The following is a 21,923-nucleotide window of genomic DNA, read 5'->3' on the forward strand; positions in this document are numbered from 1 at the left end:
AAAAATTAAATTAAATATAACTGAATTGTGGAGATGAAATTGGAGTGAAGTAACCGGGAAAAAAAACACCCACTTCTCTGAATATTTAACAGTTAAGAAATAGTTTGAAGTTATAAGACAATGATGAGATGATCAGGGGGTGCAATGAGCATTGGCCAATAGGCTTTTGGTCAATAGTTTACACACAGGGAGAAATAACACTTTGAAAATATGAGTCAGAAAGTCAGAAAGTGACTAAAGTATCAGGAGTAGATAACCAGCACTGTTCAGGCTTCAAATCTTACTTAATCACTCAGAATAATTTTAGAGTTTTCACATAGGTGACAGCATGTTTTATCATTGATATAATTTCTTAAGGCTTACCAAAGCAACATCTAAGTGACTAAAGATTCAAATTGGCTAATAGCATGAAAAATTTGGAAACATAATTAATCAGAATAGTATTTACATCATGAGTTTCATCATCTGTTATAACTCTTGCTGCTAAAGGTAATCTGTTGAATTTCTACAAGTGTTTTGTTTTTTCTTAATGTTATAATTTAATAGCACAGCTCACATATTATTATATACAGATATCTGCAATTAAGTTACAGAAACTAACACAGCTACTTATTGTTTTTTCTCCTTTCACCCAAAATATAAATTAAATTCTACACAAATAATTTTCTAATAATTCCTCCTGCTGTGAATATTACTTTAGCACCATGGTGAACAATAACATTTATACACTTATCTTATTCATATTGTTACTTCAGTGAATAAATTTAAACTAGCAGTTGATCGGTTAGGTCTGTCATCATGCACAAACTGTTTATAAGAGTCTACTCCAGAATGTTTCTCTAGTCAAAATGGTCTATATGTTCGGAGAAAGTGAAGAAAAGGCAGGAAGTATGCTCTTTCCACGGTGAGGAAATAATCAGTTAACTGACGTATTCATTCTTTATCCAGTTAGTGTAATAAAGATTGTTTCAAAACATGTACAATTTGAAGTCAGATCTTCTTATTATAATAGTAAGTGTTCACTGAAGGTATTTTAAGAAACACAGACACGAACAAAGAAAGTATAAATCCTGGACAAACCCATCCAACACATGCACTGCTGAGCAGTCTGTAAGTATTGCGGTGTACCTCTAGTCTTTCATTGATTACTTGGCTGAGAGGCTTTGGTCCTGCTCCTGGTCTGCAAAGTAAATAGTTCATCAGGGTCTCTGATAAGTGCTATGAAACCTCCAAGTCACCAGCTTCCACTCCCACCTGACACGGCTCTGCCTTAGCTTTCAGCAACAAAGACTTGCTACCTGAAAGCTCCAACTTTGCCCTTTCTCTCCCAGGTACCCACTCTGAACCTCGTAGCTCCTTCCTACTAGTGAGAGGGATCTGAACATGTGTCCAGAACATCTAAGTGGAACTGTGGGCTATATACTCCCTTCCGGTTCAGGACCAATGGTGGCTGGTCATTTTCACCTGGTCTCTGGTTTTGACTCTATTCCAGTTGCCTGCTAGGGCTGTAGGTTCTTCAGCTGGCCCTCAGGCCATTACTAGTTTCTTTAATTTCTGGGTCTTGATCACATTTTTGAAATGCTTCACATAATCTTCTGTGATTGGTTCACTCACCCAATGTTGAGACATCTCGCCACTGCTTAGAAATCACATTGCCATGCCCCATCAACTAATCTTAGGTTAAGACTCTTCAACATCAAGCCTACATTGGAGTTGAATTTTTCTGCATTAATTTTGACGTGTGGTTTGAACTGTTCCAATCCTTTGTGTCTGTTGGCTTTCCCCAATGCCTGGTCTTAAGAGCCTTAGGCAACTTCTCTTTGAACAGAAGCTTTTAAGAAGACTGGGGGCCATGACAGCAAAAAATATGAGTGGTCTCTGCCTAAATACTTACATCCCATAGATTTCCACACTAATCAGTCATGGAATACAATCTATCCTAGAAATTAAACACTGCATATATGCATCCCAGTCAATCTTATTCTATGCTGGAAGCCAGTAACTCCAATTTTGGGATTACTGTGGTGGATTCTTATATGCTATAAACTTCCCACTTTCTGGAGCTATACCCCAATGGACAATTCCAGAGTTTGAGAATTTAGCCCCTGGGAAAGTTCCTTGTTTGTAGAGGAAGTGGAATGACCTCTAGATATAGGGGCATAAAACTTTTGGACTGAAGAATACACATCACAGACCTCTGTACGATCAGAATGGACAGATCTGAGAGGATAGTTAAGTGGCTGCTAAAGGAATTCCTCAATCATCTTGCTAAAGATGACATTAGGCAAAAAGCCTCTGTTAGCTTAGTTAGCCCATTGGGAACTGTCTTGGCCTTTGCTCTAAGATTGATCCTTTACCTTTATTCCCTTTTTTTCCCTTAGGTATCCTTCTCAGTCAGACCGACATCCCTGTTCTCTTTGTTCTATCCCTGATTTTCTATTTTCTCTCTCTTACATAAGTTCTGCTTGTTATTTTCCTTTTGTGAGTAGCCTCAGCCTAGCCATACAAACTAAAATTGCAGTTTCCACCTCTGGTTGCCTGGCTCTCAACCAAATCTGCTACTTCTGATTATTGTAGGTAATTGTAACTCCTACAGTAGACCTTGGCTACGCCCCTCACATCAACTCTGACTTGGCCAAAACTTTCTGGGCATTTAGGATAGTAGGGATGTATTAACAGTATATATTTGGAGGTAATTTAACCTACTGATGACAATAAGCATATTCAAGGAAAAATAAAATTTTGTCAAATATCTTAGTTTTTTTTTAAGCTACTATTTTGTTCAGATGATTCCTTAGTTCCAGTTTTTTTTTTCAAATTAATAATTCTCTTATTTGACCATATTATTTTAATGCAGCAGAAGCCATAGTTTTCAGGATATGGAACTAAGTTCTACAGGAAAATCAAATATTTTGATTGTTTTTCATAAATATGTAGAGAATGTGAGGCTTAGACTTTAAGAAACAAAATGTAGAGATGTTTGTATAGCAATCAATAGAAATTAAGAATTCTCAACCCTTTTCATTCCTTTTCCTTTTCTCTTTGATGAAATTCTGTTAGGTCAGAAGCTCCACTATGAATAAGAAGACATTCTGAGCATTCAGAGGACTGACCTACTAGACACTTTTTTCCTTTGCTGTTTGGTCCAGGGTCCATAAAAAATTGATGTTCTCTTCTCAGGTAACATGCTTATTTTTATCTACATGAAACTCATTGATCTCCTTCCAATTTGGTGTTAGCCTCTTCATTCCACTATCATTCCCGAGGTAACAAATGATATTTTCATAGGCATGGCTAGTAATCAATATAGACAAGCTCTGCTCATTGATCTGAGGAAGACTTTGATCTAGAAAATCACCAATTATGGCTATTTAAAGTAGATTCAATTGGATTAGGTAGAACAAAAAAGAACTGAAATGTACAGTATTTAATAGTTTTAAAACCTAGAAAGGCATAAAGTTAAATATAAGTCCTCTTAAAGAATAAGGGTTAATTTTCATTCTTTCAATTTTAAATGAAGATTTTCCTGCACATTCCACCTTACTTCTGAATTTTTTATGTCTGTATAATGTGATACTCTTATAAGGGACATCCTAGGTACTAGGTAATTGACGATTTGCAGTGGGTTTCTGACAACCTTCAAATCCTAATTAATAAAAATAGATTCAGCTTAAATATTGATATGCTAAGCATTAGTCTTATTTTAACTGAAAAAGGTGGACTTCTGGTCCCAGCAAATTAAGTCTTTAATGGTATGCAGGCTACCTGGTTGATTGATCTATTACATTTTCGAGTGGAACTTGGAGTTACTATTATTTTCAGGCTATGGCCAAATATGAATTCAAAATGAGAATGTGGATTGTTTCTTGCCTACATAAGACTAATTATTCCCCAGAGTACAATCTATATTACTTAATGTACAGTGGCCTATACTGCTTCTGAAGACCATGAATCATGAAATATACTGAAAGTAAAAGGTAGAGAGCCCAGCTGTGTTTTCCCCTCTGTCTCCTCTCTGTGTGCAGGGAGTCCTGAATTCTGGCAGAAGATATATCCTAAAAGCCATTTAATTTGTGGTTTACAATGCAGGTTATATAGTAGAGAGACCTGGATTCTGATCCCAACTCAAGTCAACTCAACCTAATTTGCTGCCTATGCAGCTTGAAAGATTATTTAATCTCTTTTTCTCTAGTTTCCTTGTGCATAATAATAGTACCCATCTCATAGGTTTTGAGACTTAAAGAAATTAGTACTTGATAATAACAACCCTTAATGCTTATAATTATTTATTCAGCAGTTACTATGTGTTGAGTAAAGTTCTAAACACTTTAAATTATTTAATCCTCTCAACAACCCTACGAATGACATATCCTTTCTGTCTCCATTTTATAGATAAGGAAATAACCATAGAGAGTTTAAAGTTATCTGCACAAAGTCATAAGCTAGTAAACTGTCAAGTGATTATTAAAATAAAAATAGTTTCATCTCAGGGCCTGTCCTCCTAATCATTACTAGATGCACACAGATATTTAGGATAGGAACTAGCACATAGTAAGCTCTTAATATATAAAGAATACTGAATGTTAACAAATGTAAATAATACACGCCCCAAATTTCAGAAACTATTTCAACCTTCAGATTTAAAGAAAAATAGCTTCACACCTAGCTTTAAAACAATTTCTTATTTCTGTAGGTTTAGAATCCTGCAGAAAAGTCCACAGGCTTCTCTCCTTCTAGTGCTTACTATGAGCATTTAATTTGTAAGTTAGGTTCTTTGTCTTTGATGCTCTTAACCATCTCCATCCGCCATCCACTTCTTCCTTCTTGTCTGTTTTCTTCCCTAGATATCTACCTTCTTTCTAATCTTTGAGTTTTAGAGTTCAGATAATTTTAGATAAAGTGTTAGGGGACATCTGTTTATTTTTATTCCCAGCATTCATTCACCTGCTTTTTGGTTTTTTTTTTAACCTCGGCCTAATTCCGTCTGAGAGAATATCCTCTCACCCTCTCTTAGTTTCTGGGCTTCTTTAGTTGGGTTGACCACACTCCAGTCTCCAAGGATGACTTTGTGACATGTCAGGGTAAATACATTACCCAGGTCAGGTCAGTGGGAGGTTCAGGGATGGGTATATGAACCAATCACAGCCAATGAGATATTGTTGGAATATCTGGAAACAAAGCAGTTTGATTTTTTTCTTTTACTGGCCTTGAACTTGTGAGGACATAAAATCTGGAGCTGCTATGCCATGTGTAACCATCAGAGAGGTGCTCTTCTGAGACTGGAGGCAAGACAGCAGTAGAAATAGATACACACAGCCCTGGTGGTATCATTTAAGCCCCTGCCTCAAGCTGTGGTAAACATCTCCTATAGACATTTCCATAGTGTGATCCAATAAGTTCTCCTTTTGCTTAAGCCAGTTGAATTAAGTTTTCTTTCACTTACAACTGAAAGAGTTTTAACTGAGACAGTTTCTTGATGCTTTAATAGAATATTTTTTAAGACTCAAAAGGTTAAACTTATAATATTGGTATGTTAGTAGTGGGTTTGGATAGTTTCTGTGGGGTACATGTTGGAGCCCTATAGGATAATTGTAGAGGTAGCAATAATAGATAATGAAATTATTGATCCTTTTCTCCATCTTCCTTTTGGTCGGAACCCTTTTCAAGAATTTCTTCATATCAATAAGTAGTCCTAGGGGCTTCTGCAGGCTTCTTGTTATTGTTCCCCCGGGGTTCAAGCAGTAATAAAAGAAGAACAATTTTATCCTTGGAGACTTTATGTCTTGCTCACTCACTCCCAGGGCTAGCACTTTTAAGTGAAAATCTTTCAAGTATATCAAATGTCTCTCTTGATGCTACAGGCTACCAATCTAGAAAACTTCATGCCTTTAAGCCCAGACAGTTTTCTCCCTGGCTATATTCCCTGGGCCTGGAATATAGACTGATTTAGAAATTCTGCAGCTGCCTTAGGAAACTTATGGGTAGATGAAGAAAGACAATTAAGGAAAAAAGAAAAAAAAAGCAAAGACTAAAGGCCAACTTACTGAGGACTGCAGAGGGAAGAGATGGGAAGAATCTAGGTTCTTACTGACAGCACGGAGTTAAAAAATTATCAACCTAGAATTCCTCATCCACTGGACTTCTGATTCTATGGGAGCAGTAGACAATTGTCTTTCTTTTTGACTATCAAAAATTTTAATCTTTTTCTATGCTAGGACGTCCTCCTTCTTATTAGGTAGAGCCAGCCCTACATTAGAAAACTAAAGTTGCTACATACTCACTTTCCCATTTTCCCTTGCAGGTCAGACTGCAAGCTAGACTCTGCACTAGATCTTACCAGGAGCCAGTGACATGAAAGAGCATGGACCATGAAGAAAGCACTTTGAGTGAGGGTAGTGGAACCAGCAGTGGATATGTTCATTTTCCAGGGGCAGCTGGGCAGCACTGCTGGCCTCAATATCCCAGGTTCAGCTTTGGTGGTGCCAGAGGTGAAAACTGGACTGTCTATGCCCACTGGCAATGACAATGGTGTTTTCATGGGACAAGGTTTGCAAGGTTTGGCTTCGAGATGTTTTTTCTCTTAAATCATCTAGAGTTGATTTTTATCACCTACAACTAAGAACCTTCTGTGATACAGAGAGGTAATACATTTTTAGTATTCTTTTCAATTGTTTCTTATTGTTAAGCAGTTGGCTTCCTGTTATTTTTGCAGCTAAATAAATTTTCTACATGTATCAACTAATATCTCAACAAGCATGAGTCTCTAGTATCTACATGGCACATGCTGTTGCAGTTACCAGGAATATAAAAGACAGAATTTCTAATAAGGAAACAAACTTCCCAGTTTTAGTAACAATAAATAAATAAATAGAATGATTACTAATTTCTCCACATAGATAGTCACCAGGTTTACTTACATGATGGTATCTAAGGCAGAAATCATAATGTATTTCTTAATACAGTGGAAGAGTTATTTATTATCACTTTCTTTCAAAGTCTTATCTAACTAAGACTTAATGCTCCTGGTTATAATATGTCTTTAATGAGTTCTTTTATTTTATTCTAATTTTGAGACACTGCACTCTCTGACTTAACCTGGGGCTAAAATTGAGTATCGAAATCCCCACTGTGGTTTCTGGCTCATCAGAAAAAACACTGATTCCATGGGAGCAGGATGATTCTTAATCTTCACAGGAGAACTACAATTTTTGTCAAAGTTTGTTAGAATTAATAATATAATAATTATTATTATTAATAAAACTGTGGTTCAGAAATTCTTCCTTCATGGTCACTTTTTTCTAAGATAAGTTCCTTTATTATTTATTGCCTAGGAAAAGGCCAGGAAAAATGGTAAATACAGTAATGTAAAATGAAGAAAAGATCCTGCCGTCTTTTAGAGCTACACTGATTTAAGATGCATCACTGACAATATCACCATCATTCAAAGTACTGTACTTTAGTCAGGTGGCAGGTACTATTTGCAAATGCAGAGCTCATCAGAGAGGGCTTCTTTTTTTTTTTTTTGTTCTTTCAGTCCCACCAAATTCTTCTATTCCATTAAAACAATGAATTAGAAAAATTAAGAAAAACAGCCTGAAGCTGCCTCTTTTGTTCTTTAACATACAGCACTTCTACTGAGGGTTTCAAATGGAATTTATTCATATGTCAGGTGTATGGGATTGGACTAACCTCATTTTGAAAAGTTATATATTCTTTATTACTCTTCTACCCGTCTCTGAATGCTTTAACTGGTATGTTGTTAGGTTTTATTGGATGATATCTGATCAAAGTAGTTCTAACTCATAACTTTTGTTTTCTTTTTCATATTAGGGCTTGTTTGAGATGCGCTACTATATTTATCCTGGGCCATTCCTTTTAAGGTTAAGAAAAGAATTTTTGCCTTTCCCTTTGTGCTGTTTATTCATGTAAATTCAATAAAAATAAAAGAGACAGAGGTGAGTTCCTTGAAATAGTTATGATGTTAGAAAGCATATTTTATGAAATATTTCTTTTGATCCTGAAAAAAATAATCTATAAAAGTTTAAATATAATTTGTAGTTTATACATATAAGCAACACACATGCATAAAAAAGTATCGGAGTTATGTATCGTATGCTTACTTTAGAGGTGTAAGAAACAAAATAATGCACCCTTAACATTTTAAAGCAAAAGATAAAAGAGCAAGCTATTACTTCATTACATAAAAATGGAGTTAACTAGTACTGGGAATGGCAAACTAAGGTCCACAGGCTTGTTACCTGTTTTTGTAAATGTAGTTTTATAGGAACACAGCCATGCCATTTGTTTACATGTTGTCTTCAGCTTTTCTATGGCTGCATTCTCCTTAAAAGGGCAGAAATGAGTAGTTGCAACAGAGACCATAAGGCCCCAAAACCCTAAAATATTTATTGTCTGGCCATTTAAAGAAACAGTTTGCTGACCTCAGATCTAGCACATATATTGGTAGACCAACATTCCTTAAATTTATAGGTTGAATGTGGTAGCTGTCACATTTTCTGAGGGTAAATTATAAATATATTTTATTTTCAGATTACAAGGCATGAGACTCTGCAACGAGAGTCAATGTGTAAAAGAAAGGAACATTATGTGTCAAAATGCTCCACGTCGATAGTATAAACCTCCACCACTTGAGATAAACTATAGGAAACTTTCTGTTAGACACTGAAGGAGCTATTCATCATCTCTACAAAAGATCTAACTTCATACAGTTGAGAGCACAAAGTGTCAGCCATTCCACCAAGAACCTTATTCTAATGTAAAAAGGCAGAAAGACCCCTGCAAGCTAATGGGAGGTCTATAGACTGCTCTTTCATGAAACTCATTCTCTGGAGGGATGAGTCCAGAGAACCAGGGAAAAGTGAGAACATTTTTCAGTTAGTCTGCTTTTTACTTTCATACCTTGCTTTGGTTCTGTATTCATCCCATGATTTAAAAAAAATTTTTAATTCATCAAGAGCTGTATACAGCACCATTAAAATAATCTTTCAATATTTAGATTTCCTATAAATAGCAACTTCACCCCTTGAAAAACCAGTTCGATTAGTTATGATTTTACATTTGCTTTACTATCACTGATTGTTGGAAATATTATTCCATTATTTCCATCTCTTTTCACTCAGTGTTTTAGACTTCATTGTTTGGAATTGTTCAGATATATTTTTATTCTAATAGCCACTGACCTTCATCTGGGCTACTTAACAGGTATTAATAAACATAGTTGTTCTTTTAAAAAAGAAATCCTCCTTCAATTAGGCATCTATGTCTCCAATGAGAGCATGAAATTTGCAAAAATATGATATTGCTATTTTCAATATGTAACTGTCTGCCCTGGTTAAAGATCTAATCACTATGTTTCTTTGACCTCATAACCTTTTACCTCAACTTTAAGTCTGTGTTCCATTTAAAAATGTAAATATTATTAGTGCATATAGGAAAGATCATCTCTGTTTGAAAATTGCATATAAATAACTCCAGAGGACTGGAAAGAAGCCTATGCTAGAATCATTGCATAAGGATTAGATCTGTATTACATTAACTGCAGAAAGAGGGAATTTCATATATTAACATATAGAGAACTGGTGAGGAGGTTTGAGCCAAAATTTATAAACAACACAGAAGTGAGCCAGTCAATGAAGCTTATGTTGAAAGGTCTTTTCTCCATCTTTGCCTCTCTGAATTTGAAGTATCATACTAGTTGTTAAGTATCAATACAGTCAAGTGATTAAAACAAAATGAAGGTTCTGCTTATGCTTTGGAATACTGAGATAGCTGACAACTTGAGTCCATGGGTTTAATTTCCATCCTGTTACATATCTCCTGAAATGACCAAAGGAATATAAAAATAGACACTAACCTGCATCAGTTAAAGGACCAGAGAAGGGTTATCATTTCCATTGTCAGAAATAGCAGTGTATTTCTGCTAGATTTAGTGCAGATGAAATGACAAGGCACCGAAGTCTGGTTCAAAATTCCTCTCTGGAGAAAATGGTTCAGACTCTTAGGAAGCAATCAGTGGATGGGCTGGCAGACCCCTGTCACCTTTTTAAATTGGAAGCATGAACATTGGAGGCAAGGAGAATCTATGGGGCAGATGGGGAGTTTAAATTTGGGATCCTTTTTACTGTTTTAGAGGAAAAGCATTTCCATTCAGTTGTTTGAGGGAGGCCTGGCATGTCCTTGTTTTCCTAGCAGAGATAATAACAATACTTAATAGTTATAGAGAGTTTATTATTTGCCAGATACTTTTCTAAATGCTTAATATGAATTATCACAATTAGTACTCTTATTGACCCTGGAAGTAGGTACACTTATTAGACTAATTTCATAAGAAAGTAAACTAAAGCATAGAAAGCTCAAGTATCTTATCCAAAGTAAAATAATAAGTGAAAGAACCAAGTTGTACACTCTGGCAATCTGACTCGAGATGATGCCCTCAGATATGATTTTATATGGTCTCCTAGAAAGTCAAGAATGCCACCAGCTATATTGGCTTCTCAATGATGCACAGAGAATTTCACTGGATATAGTATGGCTAGGTTTGCCAGATGTGGCAAACAAAAAAATACTGCATGCCCAGGAACATTTGTATTTCAGATGAACTATGAAAAAATTTTTACTGCAATTGCATTTTCCCATGTACTTTGGTACATACTTGCTGTTTATCTTACACTAAAATTTAACTGAGCATTCTGTATTTTATCTGTCAACCCGAGGCATGGATCTTGCATGACAAGGAGGCAGCCCGGCCAGGAGGAGGCACGGGAGCAGCTTCATGATACACTTGGCCAGGAGGTTGGGCAGAAACACCAAAGAACTTTATCCTGGTGCACTAGCTTCACCAAATAGAGAAGAAACTACACAAGAGCTACTTCCTTTGCTGGAAAGTTCTGTATTTGAATTGTCCTTTGCTTCTCTCAGGAAGCAAGGTTCTACACTGCTAATGTAAATTTGCATTTACCAGTTCTTCATCTGAACAGCTAAAAGCAGAAATCTGGGAACAACCAAGAAAATAATACAGGGGACCCAAAAAGAGAGGCTGTGTTTATGGGCAGACTTCCAGCTGGATTTATCCCTCTTCTTTCAAGAATAAGGGAATGAGAAAAACCCAAGTGAAGATTGCCAAGAGATTCTGCAATATGAAAGAAATCATCCCTATGAAGTGTCTACTTTTATTTTTTTTTATCTAGAGAAAGTAGAAGTAAATGTTTGACAGAGTCTGCTTTGAACTATCAAAAATTCAATGAAACCAAGTATTAGTTGATCTCCTACTATGGATGTGACATGCTCTGGTGATATTAAACTGAAACAGAGGCCTTGCCATCAAAGAAATTTTTGTAAAATAAATTTTAATAAAATTAATGAAATGTCAAGTGCTGAGGAATGAATGAATGAATGAATCGATTGATCAGTCAATAAATCAGTAAACCAATCCAACCAAAGGAAAGGAGGAGGAACTTTATGTAGGAGGGGGCTGTAAATAGGATGACGGCTTTCTAAACCCCTCTACTGTGCCTAGAAAGCTGAAAACAACTCCCAGACTCTTTTGCAGCTTAAATTCTGGTTATGATTTAGGCTTCAAAAGTTTAATGGCTCTGGGTAAGATTTAAAGGCAAAAATGTGGCAGTTGCCTCAATTCTACTACAGGCAAGTCCATAATGGAGATATCTGAGTTTTGGCAACAACATTAATAGACACCCTAGTGTCTGGATGATATCTTTGTGGCTGTTGAGAGGCAGGTGTGTCCATTTTCTTCAGGCTGTCCGACAGTTCTATGAACAACTTAAGATCCTATAATAAATCCCTTTGGCTTTAACTACCTGGAATGCTATTCCATTTTCCACACTGTACTGTGATGGATGCAGTCACTGGTACACGAAACACTCAGAAAATTACAATATGTGATTAGCTCCCTGAAGTAGTTACATTTGAAGGTGACAATGATCTTGTTAGCCTTAGAAGGAGGACACATAGTGGCGAAAAGTTACTTAAATCATAATCATCATTAAGGGAAAACATGAGTCTCTGTTGCTGGTCATTGGCACTCAGCAACCTACAAAACCATTGCCAGGGTGGTGCAGCCAGGAACTGGAACAGGTTGATTATATTGGATTCCTCCAATATGGAAGAGGAAGTGGGTGTACTGACTAGTGAGTGTACTGGCTGATTTTGGATATGGATTTGGCTTTACTGCTTACTTTGTAAAGCAGCATTTTTGGATTTACTGAATAGTTTACTTTTTAAATCATGGTTTTACCACACAACACAACTCCTGACTGGCCATGACATTCATTATATAGAAGAAATAGGAGAGAAAGTGGGCTGACTCCCAAGGGATTCACTATTCTTACCATGTGCTCAGAAACAATGGGTGTTTTGTAAAGATAGAACAGACCATTGAAAACAAGTCAATATAACTTGTTAGAATAGAATGTTTCCCTCCAGGATGACATATGCTTTCAGCCAGCAAATGATGTGCATTCCTTTTTCTCTTATGGTTGGAACACACTTGTCTGGGCACTAAGGGGTAGAAATATTGCTACTAATGGCACTTACATTTAATGACCTACTAACAATATTTTTGTTCCTCATTTCTGTGGCTTTGCTTCTGATGGTTTAGAGGACTTGGTACCCAAGAGATGAATCCTTCCACCAGGAACACATCAATGGTTTTTTGAATTGAAAGTTGAGATTGCCACCTTTTAATATGGAGCTACGCATGCCACTGGGCCAATAGAAAGGGGATTGTTGTGTTTTCTGGGGTGATTAATTCTGATTACTAAGGGGAAATGGGGTTGCTGTTATCATGTGGGGCAGGGAGAAGCATACCTTCAACTCAGGAAATCCTCTAGCACTCATTCTGGTTCTGCCAAGTCCAATTTTAAAACTTAATGGAACAGCATGTAGGATCAGTAAAGGCTTGTATACCTTAGGTGTGAAGGTTTGGGTCGCTCCACCAGTTAAAAATCCCAGCTCGTTATGTTGCCCAAGGAGAAAGAGACCTGGGAAAGGGTTTTGGAAAGAGGAAAGTTATAAATAATAATTAAGACCTGGTGATCAATTTTAGAAACAAAGACTAAAACAACTACTCATATTATCTTCTTTATGCCCTTGTATCTATAGCATTTTCCCTGAACAATTTTATTTTCCTCATCATTTTCTCTTATCATTTTATATAGGGCATACTAGTGTTAGTTTACTTTGCAATTTTGTCCATAAGTTAAAGAATATCAAGGTGGGAAATGAATATCACCAGTTTGTGGATGCGGTGACTAATGGGATTTTAGGCCTTCTTTTGTAGAGAGAAGGTGAAAGCATTTTCATTTGTACGTTGAAAGCTACAGTAGTGCAGGATGTATTTTGCTTTTCTCTTGCCATCATCTGAAAGGTTAAGATTGGAAAGAAGGACTTGATGAAATTTGAGTATCCAAAGCAGTAAATTGAGGTAGATATGGTGGCTCAGTATTCAACATCCACCTAAACGCCTCTCAAGGTTTTTTCTGATACTGCAGATACCTAAAAATCACATTTTTTTTTTCTCACAGAGTCACAACAGCTAAGTTGCTGGATATGAATAAGATTCCACCACTCAGATGTACTCTAAAGAGATTTGGAAGGTAGAAGTGAAACAGAATATTTTTCTATTTTTACTGACAAGTATGGTCAGAGGCATGTGCTTTATTTTCTGCCACACCATTAGCAGAGTCCCAGGGCCTGGTCACAAGATTTGTGGCTGTCAAAGCAGGATGTATGGCGTCTGTTTTGCTGTACAGACTGCAACATGGATAGCATTGGTTTGGAGCTGGTATCAGGACAGTTTCCTCATGGTGGTGCCTTAGTGATTGATCACAGTGGTTCCTGGTTTGTTTTAGTGGCAGCGCAGTTCTGGAGCAGCAGCAGCCATGTTCCACATTGGAAAATGGCTCTCTGATCAAACAGGAAGTTTCATCTACCATGGTGACCATGTTCTTCAGTGTGGTTACAGAGTCACTCCTGAAATCTCAACCTGAGATTTGTTTCTTCAGATATGCAGGCAATTCTGTAAGCCAGATACCCTATAATACATCCATTTTGACTTAAGCTAGGTAGAGTGAATTCTGTTTTCCAAGACAGAGCCTAAACATGCAAAAAGCTTGACCACAGAGGTTGAGATGAGAAGCAAGGAGACATAAGAACAGGCTGAAAAAAAGACCTGTAGAGGAAATTAGAATTGCAAGGTAAAAAAATAAAATTTAAATTTTCATCAAGTGAAGTAAAGATTAGAAGAAACACTGTAGAAAACTGAATAGGGATGTGACAGACAGACTTAAGAAACCCTCCTGAAAACAGAAAAGATTAAGACATGAAAACAATAAAACAATGTAGTAGACACAAAAGTCAGGAGATATTAAATATGTAGATATTAAGTTTTACATAAAGAGAAATCATAATTAAAGAGAGGGATAAGATTACTACAAATGGGATAAGAGAGGGCAAACAACAAAAAAGCAAATTTAATTCAGAATACTATAGACCTGGCTGTATAGAACGCAAGGTCTCCTCCAGAGTTTCAGGTAAAATTTCCTGATGACATGTTTGAATTTATTAAAGATTCATTAAAGATGAATAAACATTACGCAAACATCCAAGCTCAAACAAAAACCATCTTCCAAATACCCCAAAAGGAATAAATTCTGGTTTACACAAGACAATAAAATAATCTTTTGCTCTGTAACATTCAGTAACAACACATAAAGAAATAATGTGTACAAAATTTTGATGGAAACATTTTTATGAACTAAGAACGGTAAACCTAACCAAATTGTGTATAGTCATTAAATGGAGCTCATAATAACTCAGAGGTATGCCACCTACAGACCTCTCCTGAATCTTGAAAGCAGTTATTCAATGATCAACGGCAGTCAACAAGATGAGCCAAAGTAAATAAATGAAGACTATGGTAGGTATAATATAAAAGGTTGGGGTAGTGAGCATCAAAACCCTGATTACAAAATAGAAATTAAAGTTGTAAAAAGCCTTACTTGAAAGTAAAGGTAAATAATGTAAAAATCATAGTTTAATTTTAATAAATGTGATGTTTATGTGTCCATAGAGTTAAGTGGATAATATATTAGGATATAAAGTTTGGTTTAATATGTTCCAAAAACACCCTTTATTAGACCACATTGCCATAAATTAAAAACTAAGTACTTTGACATGAAAAGGGGGAAAAACTTCTAAATAACTCATTGTACAAAGAAAAAACTTAAAACTTCTATTATATAATATTCAGGAGAAAAAGGAAATGAAAACATTGTAAACTAAAACATATGTAACCAAAACTATGTATAGAGATAAATTCATCACTTTAAAAGCTTTAATTATTTAGCAAGAAAAATAAAATAAGTAAACTGAACACTTTTTCCAGAGGTTAGACAAAATAAAATCAAAGTAAAGAAAAACAAAAGAATTGGGTTAAAAAGTACAAAAGCAAAATTTACAAATTCATAAATGCAACAGTAGAATTGTCATCCACAAGTTGGCTCTAAAAGTAATACACAAACTCACAATAAAATGTGTTTATTGTAATCAAAAAAGCAGGTGATACAATAGAGGAAAAGGAATGTGCAAGTCACAAATCTGAAACTGGAAAAACAAAGACCTAATCCTATTTTATTCTAAAGTGATCTATTTAAAAGCAATGTTAAAAGTATTTTTTATTTAATCTATTTAAAAAGCAATCATTAATTACTATACTCAACACTAAAATAAATTGGAAAGATATATGAAATGTGACAGAAACTTTTAAAGATTGGAATAAACAGGAAAATAAATTATATTCCTGGGTAGAAAGACACACAATTATAAAAAGTATAATCTTCCTCAAATTAATTAATTAACTAAGCTTATATAAATTAAAATATCAATTTTCTTTGTGTATGACTAACATTTTGTCAAGAAAAATCAAGTAAAACTATACAAGATTTTAAAATGAAGTCTAATAAAGGCTATAAAGTGCATTATAGGGACAATATTTATGAATATAAAGCATCAACATATAGATAAAATATAAGTGTTTTACAAAAGCAACTGTTAAGTGGGTGGAGAAATAAGCATTAGCACACACTGAGTGGGACTGAGAATTGGTGCAACATTTTTGAAGATTAACTAGAAAAATATTTATTTTAAAATTATGTATTATATTTATCTCAGAGATTCTATGCCTAGAAATTTTCTTAATGAATATACTTGTATAATTACACCAATGCATGTGTATATAAAGTTGATCATTACTTATTATTAGTAATGGCAAAATTATAAGGGAATAAAAAATATGAGGTAAATAAAAGTAAAGTTCAAGGGAAATAATTAATATAAAACACATTTGTAGGGAACTGTTTAAATAAATTTTAATTTAGCCATACAAAGGAGTATAATATAGCCATTTAAAAAATGAATTTGAACTATCTGTGCTGATAAAAAAAATCTTTGATATATATTCTGAAGTTGAAAACAGCAAAATTCAGAATAATATTTTAGTGTGATTTCATATGTATATTAAAAAACAATATGTATTATATCACTTATATAGTGATGTAAGGCATGAAAGTTTACAGGCCATTCTAAGCCCTTAAATCTTATGCCTCTTGTGCAGGCAGTGATAGAAGTTCCTGTCTGATATTTCTAACATGTATATTGCTGCATTTATTAAAATTTTAAAAATAACATTCTTACATGATCTTAAAAATAGTGTTTTACATGTATTGAAGAAATTAGAGATTAATACACAGACTATAACACCCAGACACAGATTGCTTCTATTAGGATCAGGTGTTCTCAAACACTCTTGGTGAAAACAGCAAAGCTTTCTGGAGTATCACTTGGCAGAATTAATCAAAAGCATACAAAATGTTTTTATACCTTCATCCAGTAAATTTACATCAAGAAATGAAACAATAAATTACTAGATATTTGTATAATTATTATTCATTTAAGTGTTACTTACAAAACTGAGAAATAAAGACAACAAAAATGTACAATTAATTAAATGAAATATGGAATGCTCCTATATTATTAATAATATAAGAAAATTCTCCTCATATATTGTTTTTAATAGATTTATTGACCTGTAATTCACGTACCATAAAATTCACCCACTTAAAGTGTACAATTCAGTGATTGTTAGTATATTCACAGAATTGTGCAACCATCACCAGTATCTAATTTAAGAACATTTTGTCACCTCAAAAAGAATCCTATACCCACTAGCAATTATTCCCTATTCTCTCTAACCCTCCCACAGCAATAGGAAACCAATAAATTACTTTCTGTCTCTATATCTGTAACTGACTATTTTGGACATTTCATATAAATTAAATCAAACAATATGTGGCCTTTTGTATCTGGCTTCTTTCACTTAGCATAACATTCTCAAGACCAATCCATGTTGTAGCATGTATCAGTACCTCATTCCCTTCTATTACTGAATAATGTTCCTTTGGATGACTATACCACATTTCATTTGTTCCTTCATCCATTGATGGACATTTGGGGTTTTCTACATTTTTGCTATTATGAATAATGTTTCTATGAACATTCATGTATAACCTTTTGTATAGAGATATGTTTTCATTTTTCTTCAGTTTATTTCTAGGAGCAAAATTACTGGGTCATGTAATAACTCTATGTTTAACATTTTTAAGTACCGCCAAATGTTTTTCCAAAGCGGCTGCACCATTATACATTCCCGTCAGCGATAAGTCCCATCAGCAATATGTGAGATATGTGAGGGTTCCAATTTCTCCATATCCTTGCCATTGCTTGTGTTCTTTCTTTCTTTTTATTTTTTTAGTCATCCTAGTGGGTGTGAAGTGTATCTCATTGTGGTTTTGATTTGCATTTCCTTAATGAACTAATGATTGTTAAGCATATTTTCATGGGATTATTGGTCATCTTCTATTGTCTTCTTTGGAAAAATGACTGTTCAGGTCCTTTGCCCATTTTTAAATTGGGTTGTCTTTTTTTAATTATTTAGTTGTAACAGTTTTTTATACATTCTGGATACAAGTCTCTTTTCAAGTATATTCTCTCATCCTGTGTGTTTTCTTCTCATTCTCTTGATGGTATCATTGGTAGCAGAGAAGTTTTAAAAATTTGATGAGATCCAATTTTCTTTTTTTTTTTTTTGCTTTATATATCATATCTGAGAAACCATTGTCAACCTAAGGCCACAAAGATTTACTCCTATGTTTTCTCCCAAGAGTTTTATCCTTTTAGATTTTACACTTAGGTCTATGATCCAGCTTAAAAAATTTGGTGTATGCTGTGAAGAAGAGGTTCAACTTCATTCTTTTGCAGGTGGATATCCAGTTGTACCAGCACTATTTATTGAAAATACTATACTCTCTCCATTTTAGTGTCTTGCTGTCCTTATCAAATATCAATTGACTATTATAGATGTCAATTTCTGGACTCTCAATTCTATTCCATTGATCTATATGTTAGTCTTTGGGCAGGTTCCGTGTTGTCTTGATTATTGTAGATTTGCAGTAAGTTGTGAAATTGGGAAATGTCAGTCCTCTAATTTTACTCTTCTTTTTCAAGATTCTTTTGGTTTTCCTAGGTCCCTTGCATTTCAATATGAATTTTAAGATTAGCTTCTCAAGAAATTAATCTTAGGTGGCTAAGAAAAGCCACCTAAAATTTTGATGGGGATTATGTTGAATTTGTAGATCTATTTGGGAAGTTATTTGCCAGCTTAACCATTTTAAATCTTTGGTTCCATGAACATGGGATGTATTTCTATTATTTAGAGTTTTAATTTCTTTCAACGATATTTTGCATGTTTTAGTGTGTTACATTATTTTGTTAAATTTATTCCTAAGTATTGTATTCTCTGATACTATTATAAATGAAATAGTTTTCTTAATTTCACTTTTGGATTGTTCATTGCTAGTTTCTATAAATACAATTGATTTTATATATTGATCTTACATTGCACAAACTTGTTCAGCTTACCATTACTAAAAAAAATTTGTGTTGATATTTTTAGAATTTTTTATATATGAGGTCATGTCATCATCTGCAAATAGAAATAGTGTGACTTCTTCCTTTCCAATCCTCATGCTCTTTTTAAATTATTTTTCTTGCCCAATTGTCCTGGTTAGAGTGATCAGTACAATGTTGAATAGAAGTGGCAAAAGTAGATGGTATTAAGTTTTCCCATTAACTGTGGGTTTTTTGTAGATGGCCTTTAACACGTTGAGGAAGGTCCCTTCTATTTTTGTGTTGAGTGTTTTTATCACGAAAGAGTGTTGGATTTTGTGAAATGCTTTATTCTGCATTTATTGAGATGATCTTGTGCTTTTCCCATTTGTTCTATCAATATAGTGCATTACATAAATTGATATCCAGATATTAAACCAACTGTGCATTCCTTGGGTAAATTCCACATAATCATGGTATACAATCTTTTTCACATGTTGTTGGATTCAATTTGCTAGTGTGTTGTTGAGATTTGTTATATCTATATTCATAAGATATATTGGTCAATAGTTGCATTTTCTTGTGATGTCTTTGCATTGTTTGGTATGAGAATAATAAGGTTTTCATAGAGTGATTTGGGTAGTCTCTTCTATTTCCTTATTTTAGAAGTTTGTGAATGATTAGTATTTTTTAAATATTTGGTAGAAATCTAAAGGAAAGCCTTCTGGACCTGGCTTTTCTTTGTGAGAACTTTAAAAATTACTAATCCAATCCCAGTTACTTGTTTTAAGTAATTCAGATTTTTCTGTATCTTCTTGAGTCAGTTTTGGCAGTGTGTGTCTTTTTAGAAATTTGTCAATTTTATCTAATTTGCCTAATTTTTAGGACTACACTTGTTTATTGTATTCCCTTAATAAAATTTTTTATTTCTGTAATGTTAGTAGTGATGGCTCATACCTCTTTCACTTCTGATTTTATTAATTTGAGTTTTCTTTCTATTTTTATTTCTTTTTTTTTGGTCAGCCTAGCTGATGATTTGTCAATTTTGTTAATATTTTTAAAGAACCAACTCCTGGTATCATTGATTTTCTCTATTGTTTTTCTATTCTATAATTCATTTATTTCTGCTCTAACATTTATTATTTCCTTCCTCCTTTTTACTTGAGTTCAGTTTGTTATCTTTCTGGATTTTTAAAGTAGAGGGTAAAATCTTTTATTTGGGATCTTTCTTTTTAAATATAGATTTTTGGGGGTGGAGTCAAGATGGTGGACTGGGAGGACGTGGAATTCACGTCTCTGCACAACTAGGGCACCTACCAGGCACCAGTGGGGGACCACAGACACCTAAGGGGACGGGTGGAACCCCCAGCAACCAGGTAGGACGTGGGGCGTGGGGGGAGTGAAGGGGGAGGAGAAGTGGAGGCGGGACAGGACTGGTGCCCCTGGGGGGTGGCTGGGGGAGGGGAAGGGATCCCACACACAAAGGGGGAAATTGGGGAACCATAGGGAAGGCAGAGGATCAAAAGGGAGTGTGGTCAGGTTTCCCCTGCCCACCTGGGCCCCCAGGAGCCTGCTGAGATCCCTGGTCTGATCCTCTGACCACCAAGGCCCCCTCCAGCCACACAGGTCCTGAGGGAGTAGGAGGGAGGGAAGGGGGAGCAAAAGTAAAGGCTGGACCTATGGGACTGGCATTCCAGGGGGGCAGCTGGGGGAGGGGAGGAGTCCCTACACCCAGTGGGACCCATCCACAGTTAGGGGTCCAGCAGTGAAAGGGAGACCCTGGGGGAGACCTTAGGGGGGTGCACGGAGGAACTGACGGGAATGTGGCCAGTGCTTTCCCTGTCCACTTAGGCACTTGGGAGCCTATTGGGCTCCCAGGCCTAATCCTCTGCCCTCGGAGCCTCCCTCTTGCCCTGCAGAGCCCAAGCCCCGCCCCTACACACCGACCCAAGGCCCTACCTCTACACTTGAAGACCCCTCTGAGACAACTTCCAACTGTGCTGGGCCTAAACCCCACCCACACACCCTCACCCAGGGCCTCATCTCCAAACTCTGGAACTCCATACTCCAGAGGCCCCCCCCTTTGAATGTGCTGCCTCTCCCCTTATGCACAGGTCCTGAGCAGAGGCCCTGTGCCACAATTGAATGTCGCCCACCTAGGCCCCGCCTTCAAGGCCTTTTCTGGCTGCATGGGTCCTGAGCCTATGCCCTACTCCAAGCTCAAAAGTCACCCCACCCACCCCACCTAGGTCCCACCCCACCCTAAACCCCGCCCCTGCCTAAGTTCCACCCCCACCTAATCTCTGTCACCCATAGCCAAGCCTTTTTGCTTTTTTTTCTTTTAGGTTGGGGTTCTGTTTTACCCTGTTGTTGTTGATTCATTTATATTTTTATTTTTTCTAATAAATGTTTTATTTTTCTCATTTTATTTTATTCTTTATACTTTGTTATTGTTCTTTTCCTTTTGGCTTGTTCCCCCCTTTTTTTTTTCTTTCTTCTGTTGTGGTTTTGTTTTACCTTGTTGCAGTTGTTTCAAATATATTTTTATTTTTCCTAATGTACCTTTTATATTTCTAATTTTATTTTATTCTTCATACATTGTTATTGTACTGCTCTGTTTTTTCTTCTTTTTTTTTTTTTGCCACGCCATGCAGCTTGCAGGATCTTGGTTCCCAGGCTGAAGGTCGGGTCCAAGCTCCTGTGGTGGGACCACCGAGTCCAAACCACTGGACTAACAGAGAACCTCAGACCCCAGGGAATATTAATCAGAGTGAAGACTCCCAGAGGTCCTCATCTCAGCACCAAGACCTGGCTCTACCCAACTGCCTGTAAACTCCAGTGCTGGATGCCTTAGGCCAAACAACCAGTAAGACAGGAATACAGCCCCACTCACCAAAAAAAAAAAAAAAAATGAAATGACAAAAAAAATATGTCACAGATGA

General features: G+C 35.7%; 2 long non-coding RNA genes across 2 annotated transcripts in view; both read left to right on the forward strand.

Moving 5' to 3' along the window:
• The window catches only part of LOC309665775, a 328,210-nt gene that overhangs the window by 196,763 nt on the left and 109,524 nt on the right, over window positions 1-21,923 (forward strand). The gene's annotated exons all lie outside the window — the stretch shown is intronic.
• On the forward strand, window positions 7,916-15,466 carry LOC309666334. Its single transcript, XR_014267059.1, has 2 exons — window positions 7,916-7,955; window positions 10,734-15,466. It is a non-coding gene; the product is annotated as an uncharacterized lncRNA (long non-coding RNA).

This window comes from Balaenoptera physalus (genome assembly GCF_965194825.1).
Source record: "Balaenoptera physalus genome assembly, chromosome: 8".
In the NCBI taxonomy this organism is placed as follows: domain Eukaryota; kingdom Metazoa; phylum Chordata; class Mammalia; order Artiodactyla; family Balaenopteridae; genus Balaenoptera; species Balaenoptera physalus.